This window comes from Gekko japonicus, unplaced genomic scaffold, assembly GCF_001447785.1.
Source record: "Gekko japonicus isolate JY-2015 unplaced genomic scaffold, Gekko_japonicus_V1.1 scaffold2213, whole genome shotgun sequence".
Classification (NCBI taxonomy): domain Eukaryota; kingdom Metazoa; phylum Chordata; class Lepidosauria; order Squamata; family Gekkonidae; genus Gekko; species Gekko japonicus.
Genome location: NW_015164260.1, coordinates 296,435 through 305,362, shown reverse-complemented (window position 1 = coordinate 305,362; position 8,928 = coordinate 296,435).

The following is an 8,928-nucleotide window of genomic DNA, read 5'->3' as shown; positions in this document are numbered from 1 at the left end:
ATCCTTTTTAAGGTGTGGTGACCAGAACTGCACACAGTATTCCAAATGAGGTTGCACCATTGATTTATACAGGGACATTATGATACTGGCTGATTTGTTTTCAGTTCCCTTCCTAATAATCCCCAGCATAGCATTGGCCTTTTTTATTGCAGTCACACACTGTCTCAACATTTTCAGTGATTTATTTACTACGACTCCAAGATCTCTCTCTTGGTCAGTCTCTGCCAGTTTGGATCCCATCAACGTGTATTTATATTTAGGATTTTTGGCCCCATTGTGCATCACTTTGCACTTGGCCACATTGAACCCCATTTGCCATGTTGACGCCCACTCGCCCATCCTTGACAGATCCCTTTTGAGTGCCTCACAATCCTCACTGGTTTTCACCACCCTGAACCATTTTGTGTCGTTCGCAAATTTAGCCACTTCACTGCTTACTCCCAGCTCCAAATCATTAATGAACAAGTTAAAAAGTATCAGACATGGTACTGATCCCTGCAGTACCCCACAGCTTACCACCCGCCACAGAGAAAATTGCCCATTTGTACTCACTCTCTGTTTCCTATTAATTAGCCAGTTTTTGACCCACAAGAGGACTTGTCCTTTTATCCCATGACAAGATCAGGCTAGCCTGGGCTACCCAGGCCATGGCTTGGAGTATGTGTTGCCTTTCAAATAAAATTCCTGCAAGTATTTGATGCCAGCCCTTCCTTCAGAGGTTCTGCTCCCCCATAGTTCCCTTCTTGCTCCTGGAGAAACAGAAACTCACTTCACCAGCAACCCAGTGCAGCTTACATCATTCCTCTCTCCTCCATTTTATCCTCCCAACAACCCTGTGAGTTAGGTTAGGCTGAGAGAAATGGTCTCCTTCAGCCTGCGGTGCGGCCTAAGGGGTGTCTGTTCAGAGTTTGATCTTACCTTTGTGTTTGGCACGGCTTCCCTCATACATACATACCTGCACTGTGGCTTTAAAAATATGCCCAGAATCCTTGGCAAAAATGGTGTAGGACAGGGGGCCCCCATGTGGTGCCTGTGGGTGCCAGTGTGCCCGTCAAGTGTTTTTAGAAAGTGGTTGGGCCAGATAGGGGGCCCTTTGCCCACAAGGCTTTTGATTGGCCGTGCAGATTTTTTTTAAAAAATTTTGTTTTGGCAGCAGCTGCCCCAACAACACAAGAATATTCACTATGTGACTGAAGGTAAACTGTGGGAAGCATTTTGTGGCTGGCTCTGCCTCCTATGGCAGCCATTTTGTGGCTGCGCCCACCACTTCCCTTCTTGCTCCTGGAGAAACAGAAACTCACTTCACCAGCAACCCAGTGCAGCTTACATCATTCCTCTCTCCTCCATTTTATCCTCCCAACAACCCTGTGAGTTAGGTTAGGCTGAGAGAAATGGTCTCCTTCAGCCTGCGGTGCGGCCTAAGGGGTGTCTGTTCAGAGTTTGATCTTACCTTTGTGTTTGGCACGGCTTCCCTCATACATACATACCTGCACTGTGGCTTTAAAAATATGCCCAGAATCCTTGGCAAAAATGGTGTAGGACAGGGGGCCCCCATGTGGTGCCTGTGGGTGCCAGTGTGCCCGTCAAGTGTTTTTAGAAAGTGGTTGGGCCAGATAGGGGGCCCTTTGCCCACAAGGCTTTTGATTGGCCGTGCAGATTTTTTTTAAAAAATTTTGTTTTGGCAGCAGCTGCCCCAACAACACAAGAATATTCACTATGTGACTGAAGGTAAACTGTGGGAAGCATTTTGTGGCTGGCTCTGCCTCCTATGGCAGCCATTTTGTGGCTGCGCCCACCACTAAGGTTGCTGGGTCTTACCTCCTTGCTATTGGGGGGTTGGAGGGAGATTTCCAGCAGTGGAAGGCAGGGTGATGTCGTCATACATGATGCCTCCAGTGTGATGACATCACACGGAAGTGATGTCATCACTCCAGGGTTATCGTGTGGTGTCACTCTGGTATTTTGGGCAAAACTCTATGGTTACCATAGAGCTTTGCCCAGAATACTAGAGCACCGCTGCGCAAAGTCCCCAACGTGATGATGTCACTTCCGTGCAATGTCATCATGTTGGGGACGTCGCACCGGGTTGTGGCTGTTGGGGGTGGGGCTTCCTCTGCTGGCCAGTGGCGGGCAGGAGCCCACAAAATCAGGGGACCTTCCACTCCCACCTGGGGGCTGGTAACCCTACCTCCCACGCACACACTATGTCAGAATTCCAAAGATTCCTGCATGCTCAAAAAGGTTGGGAGACTTCCGGTTTCGGCGCTTGCCATGGCGGTCGCATCCTCTCGGACCTCCGGGTGGCAACCGCCAGAGCCCGTGGCAAGGAGGGTGTGTGATTGTCCGCATCCCCCGCGGAGCCCCTGTGGTGGGCTCCAGGCCATGGGGTACTAGAAGGCTTGCCCTCTGACAATTCTGCCGGTGAGGGGGGGCCATTCCTGCCCCGACAGTCCTGCTATGGAGCTTCCTGATGGAACTAGAAGTGCACACCGGATCAAGCGCCGGGTGATCAAGCGACCGGCATTTTAAGCGAATCGAAAATCGTGTTGCCATTGAACTGTGAGTTAAGTTTAAGCGAGATCATCGAAAAAAATCGAAAGCCTCCCCACGGAAAGCAGGGGGGGAGGGGACTTTCTTCCAATAAGACAAACATAAGCGAACTTTACTGTTTAAGCAGGGGGGTGGGCTTGTGAAGCGGAAAAGACTGAAATAAAGGACATTTAAGAACTTACCAAGCGTATTGGAGAACTTTAGAGACTGTGATAACTTTTGGTGAAAAGTAAACAATTCCTCAAACATGGCGCCTCCAATGAGGAAAGATGAGAAAGAAAAGATAGTCAAAGCTAAGTCTGCCGGAAGTGCCAGTCCAGCGAGTGTTGTGCCCAGACAGGACACAACTTCAGACCTGCAAAGGATGCTAAATGAAGCACTGCACCCTCTGCTGGAACAGGTGATGGCAATAAATCGGAAACTCGATACACAACAATCTCAATTTAATGAGACTGTCAAAAAAATCCAGATCAAACTGAGCAGGAACTTTAAAAAGTTGATACCAATGCCAAAAAGCTGCAGAAACAAATGCAGGCAATGGAGAAGAAGCGTCAAAGAGATGAGTCTCAACTGCTACAGTTGCAATTGGAAAGGGCAAGCTATGTCCTAAGATTCCAGGGCAAATGCGAAGCCCTGGGGCAAATGGCAGATATTAAAGCTGAAACTCTGCAAAGTGATATTGATACGGTCTTCAGATCGTATACAGAATTTATTAGGAAAAATAATCTGCCGGGAGAAGTGATGGTGAAATTCTCCAGAAGAAACGTGAGAGATCAAATTCTCAAAGCAGCTAATGGAGTTACCCTGAAAATTGAGGGCAAAGAGATAAAAGTCTTAAAGGATATGCCATTTGAAATAAGGAGGAAAAGACGTAAATATAAAGACTTGGTCTTATTTCTACAAAAGAAGCAAATTGCCTACAGATGGATTTTTCCTGAAGAAGTCATCTTCAAGTCTGTGAATGGGAAAGAGAAAATTGACACTGTGGAAAAGGCAAGAGAATTTTTGCATCTTCACAGTCACCCAGCAGATGTGGAAGAAGAGGAAGAAAACAATAGCTCCAAGGAGGGTGGCAGAGATGGAGCGGGTCATCTTCTGGCGAAGAATCAGACTCAAATTTGGGGGCGGCTGCCCTAAAACCAAGCTACTAATTGAGGAAGAAAAAGGACACAAAATGAGTTGTTATCATAATCTGAAGCTCGAAAAGATGATAAAATTATAGTTTCTTAGGCTCTTTATGAAGTCATAGTAGACGATGCTTTAATTTAGATTTCTAGTTTAATAGAAGTTTGATGAACATGTTCAATAGTTCTATATGAGTATTCAGCTATATGAGCATGTCGTTTTTTAAAGCAGTTTGCATGACACCCACTCTTGGGTTTTTAGAGGTTTCTTTTCTTTATCCCATAGTTTGTAGACCCTTCCCTATTTTTTCATGTAGTGTTTAGTTATAGAAAATGCAATATAAAAAAATCCCCTTCGGGGGACCAAAAAAAAAAAAAGGTTGGGGACCCCTTGTGCAGGAACAACATACAGAGCATCAAGAGTTTGAAGGCATCCAAATAGGGCTTGGGGGGCACTGAGACACCCAAAGGCTCACAGTGTCTTCATTGTTTCTCTGTCAGGGTTGCTGCTATGGTCTGTCTGTCATGGTCGCTGCTATGACCACAGCCACACACGATGCACATACCCTCCCTCTCAATCTCCTGGTGCCATCATTGCTGAAGCGGCAACTAGGGCAAATTATTTCCTATGCCTTTATTCTAACCACTAGATTTTCCCCTAACGCTGCTTAATGAGAAGAAAACAATGGAGAACAGTGGATCAAAGGAGGATATCAGTGAAGAAATAAAGTAGTTGCTATATCATCATAATCTTCTGCAGGGGGGTGCAAAGGAACTCCCTGCGGAGGGCACAATAGCCCACTGCCAGCCCCAGGCATTTGCCCAAGATGGTAGCAGCAGCCATGGAGTCAAGGTGCTTCTCGTTTGTTAGAGCGGGGATCGGAGGCCCAAACTGGCATTCTCTTCTCGTGGCAAACGGCACAGGGCTGATCACGATCTCTTCCAACATCAGCCCTTCCCGAGGCCCTTTTCCTTTCTTGCTCACATCTTCCGGTGTGTCCGTGAACGTAAACTCCTGCTCTCAAGCCCTGTTGCGGCACTAATTTGTTACTCTTGTTGTCTTATTTCCATCGATTGCTTTGTCTCTTGTGGGCCTCTACACTTGTTGGCTGATTCTTCTTGGCTACATCAATTCTCTTCTGCTCCACTGCAGCTCCGCAGCCTTTGGCAAGTTTGCAAATGTGGCTGGTTTGCCGCTTCTGTGCATAACCTTTGTCGTGCTTCTGTATCGCCGGAAGCCTCCCTCCTACTCCCCGGCACTTGGCTTTGGGATTCCGTTCCCCTCCTCCTTCCTCATTACCTTGGAAAATACAGCTGCTTTTCCTTTCATAAAAGCATCCTGGCCGTGTAATTATAACTCACTTTAACAAAGTTATGTATAGTGTATGGCAATGGGGACTATTCGAGAAAGTATTGAATCCGGTAGTGGAGAGACCTGGATTCAAATCTCCACTTTGGAATAAAGCTCTCTGGGTGATCCTGGGCCGGTTTCTCTTCAACAGATAGTAGGGTTGCCAGCCCCCAGGTCTGAATGGGGGATCCCCTGCTTTGGGGGGCTTCTCATCGCCATTAGCCAGCTGGCCAGTGGGGGAAATCCCGCCTCCAAACAGCGATGTCCCTGCGCAACGTCGCCGACACAATGATGTCATATGGAAGTGACATCATCACATTGGGGACGTTGTCACGTGACACTCTGGTCTGAGGGCAAAAGAGCATCGCCGTGCAATGTCCATGGCGTGCCTCAGCGATGTCGCACGGCGAAGTCATTTGGGGGCAGAGCCCCTCCCAGAAGGCTCCCCCCTCCCCCTGCCGGCAAGAGGTAAGGACCTGGCAGCCCTAGCAGATGGACTGTGCAATCTGAAGCATAGTTACCCTAGGGCAGTGATGGCGAACCTTTTAGAGACCGAGTGCCCAAACTGCGACCCAAAACCCACTTATTTATCGCAGAGTGCCAACACGGCAATTTAACCTGAATACTGAGGTTTTACTTTAGAAAAAACAATTCATACATTAACTTAAGATGATCCAAACAAAGTAAGGAAAGCAATCCCAAATGCTTTCATTTACTTAAAATTATTTGGCAGAGAATTCGACACTTTAATGATGGTCTGGGCCTGGTTGGGGCGATGGCACACGTGCCCACAGAGAGGGCTCTGAGTGCCACCTCTGGCACCCGTGCCATAGGTTCGCCACCACTGCCCTAGGGTTACCAGTCTCCAGGTGTTGGCTGGAATGACAACTGCTCTCCAGACAACACAGATCAGTTTGGTGTAGTGGTTAAGTGCGCAGACTCTAATCTGGGAGAACCAGGTTTGATTTCCCCACTCCTCCACTTGCAGCTGCTGGATGACCTTGGCCAAGCCATAGTTCTCTCAGAGCTTGAAAGAGCTCTCTCAGCTCCTCCTACCTCACAGGGTGTCTGTTGTGGGGTGGGGAAGGGAAAGGAGTTTGTGGACCGCTCTGAGACTCCAAGTGAAGGGCGAGGTATAAATCCAATCTTCTTCTTCTTCCCCTGGAGAAAAGGGATGCTTTGGAGGGTGGACTGTGGCACTCTGCCCCACTGAGGTCCCTCCCCTCTGCAAACCCCGCCCTCCCCAGGGCTCCACCTCTGAAATCTCCAGCAATTTCCCAAATTTTCCTGGCAAGCCTAAGTTACCCCCTTCTAAGCCCCTGGACATAAGTGGGTTTAGAATAGTATAAATCTGTTTAGGAAGGCGCTGTTAACCTTCTTTACAGGGTTTGTTATGAGAATAAAAAGGAAGGAAGAGGCATTATAAAAATTTCACGCGGCAACAGTATTTTATTAGAAAAATCCCAAGTATAGCACATAGTTCCCCACCGCCACCATCTCCTGTCCACCCACAACTGTTTGGGGTGTCGGGGTTTCTTTGTCAGACATGTGGATGAAGTCTGCTTAGAGCTCTTGTGAAATCTTGCTGTTTTTGTAAGTGTCTATCTTAAGGAACGTGATCTTCCTACCACAGCTTATTATTGCTTTGGAATATAGAAAAATTTTCAGCTGAAACAAAGTATTAACACATCAGACATGTTGGTTAAAACTGCTTAGATCCGAGTTGCCACCATTTAACCGAGACATTTCAAATCCGACGTCTCGTTTCTGTGGAAAATTGAGTTCAGATCTTTACCCCGGATGCTGCGTTGAAGGTGAAAATCTGCCTGCTAAGAGCAAATCTCCACTACAAACATACATCGCTTTATACTGCTTGAACTGTCATCGCTTCCTCCAAAGGGTCCTGGGAATGCTGGGGAGAAAGCAATAACTATTACACCAATTTAAACTCATTGGGTAGATATATCCTGAGGTTCCCTTCATAATGCCGTAGAGCTCTCATCACTGGGTGTCTACTGGGCATCATCTTTAACTTGCCGCATTTGTTGCCACTAAGATTTCCTCTGACACATGCGTCTGATTTTTTCTCTCTCTCCAGTATACATTTGAAATATTTATATTCTATGTTGTTGGAAGAAAGGCCCTCAAGGGGAGGGGTTGTGATCACTGCAACAATAAGAAGCCCTCAATAAAAATCAACGTCAACAGCAGCATTGAATAGGCTATTGCATCACAAAAATTATACAGCAAATGCTCTAGAGGAGTAAGATCGTCAGTTAAAAAAGCAACTGCTCTGGAATAACTTGGATCAAAGGCAAGAGAGAAACACGTGCACGATCAGAGAGGCCCACATAAGTCATAAAAATATTTTCATCTGGGGAGGGGCCGTGGCTCAGTGGCAGAGCATCTGCTTAGCGTGCAGAAGGTCTCAGGTTCAATTCCCTCCATCGCCAGCTGAAAGGACCAGGCAGTAGGTGATGTGAAAGACCTCATCCTGAGACCCCGGAGAGCTGCTGCCAGTCTGAGTAGACAATCCTGACCTTGATGGATCAATGTTCAGATCCAGTATAAGGCAGCTTCATGTGTTCACCTGGGACTCCATGACACCAGGGGTCATTTGAACAGCTGAGGGGGGGGGTGTGGATCCAGAAGGGAGGAGCCACATCCCTAAACGTTGTGTCAGATTTTTAATTGTTTTCTATATTTTGTTATCCCCCTTGAGTCTCAGTGGAAAAGGTGGGGCTATAAATGAAGGAACTAAATTATATGAGAAGAGATATACTGTTTAGAGGTAAAAACCAGTATGTTGGATTTTACTTAGAAATGAATTGGTGACCGGTGCAATTATTTCAAAACTGGAGAGGTAACTGCTCTATAATCCGTGTGTGTGTGTGTAAAGTGTATGCAAGCCTGCCTCCAGGTGGGACCTGGGGATCTCCTGGAATTACAGCTCATCTTTAGACTACAGAGATTGGTTCCCCTGGAGAAAGTGGATGCTTTGGAGGGTGGACTCTGTGGCATTATACTCCACTGAGGTCCCTCTCTTCCCCAGGCTCCATCCCCAAATCTCCAGGAGTTTCCCAACCTGGATCTGGCAACCCCACCCTCCCAGCCCCCACCAGTGGCCAGGGGATGGCTAGCCACCTAGTGAAGTGCCGTCAAACCACATCCGACTTTTAGTGACCCCAGCAAGGGGCTTCCAAGGCAAGTGAGAAGCAGAGGTGGTTTGCCGTCGCCTTCCTCTGCAGAGTCTTCCTTGCTGGCCTCCCTTCCAAATACCGACACTGCCTAGCTTCCGAGATCCGACGATATTGGGCTGTGGCGTGCCGCCTTCCCTCCTCTATAATGCCCATGTAGTATTTAATGGCAGCCCCCATGCGCTGCAGTAAATCTAATCTGTCTGAAATCTTGGCATTGAACACTGAGGTCAGATGGCGCTTCTCGAAGAACGAGTGCAGGTGGTGTACCCTTCGAAAGTGGCTGACGGCACGATACACTACAGAGAAGCGCTGAGCTTCCACTTGTAGAGACAGATTGCATGCATACCTATCACACAACGCAAAAGTGTTTCCAGTAGAACAATCGGGAGCGAACCTTAAGCTTGTGCACTCTGTCAGTGCTTACCACAGTGGAAGTTTAAACAAAACATTCACTTTACAATTGAATAATGCCCATAGAGACTTGACCTTTCTGTGCATGAAACCTTGCCTGCTCTCCCACCCCCACCCCCGCCACAGACTAAAACAAATCCTATGTTCAAATAAATGTGAGGTCTCCCAGTTTGTTCATTCTTTTTCATCCATGCCGAGAGACAGTGGCTAATCTTAGTTTCCCCTCCCAGGTACAATCTCACGTGGAATATAGGATAACGTGGTCTGGACGGATCCTTGAATGAGGCTGTAC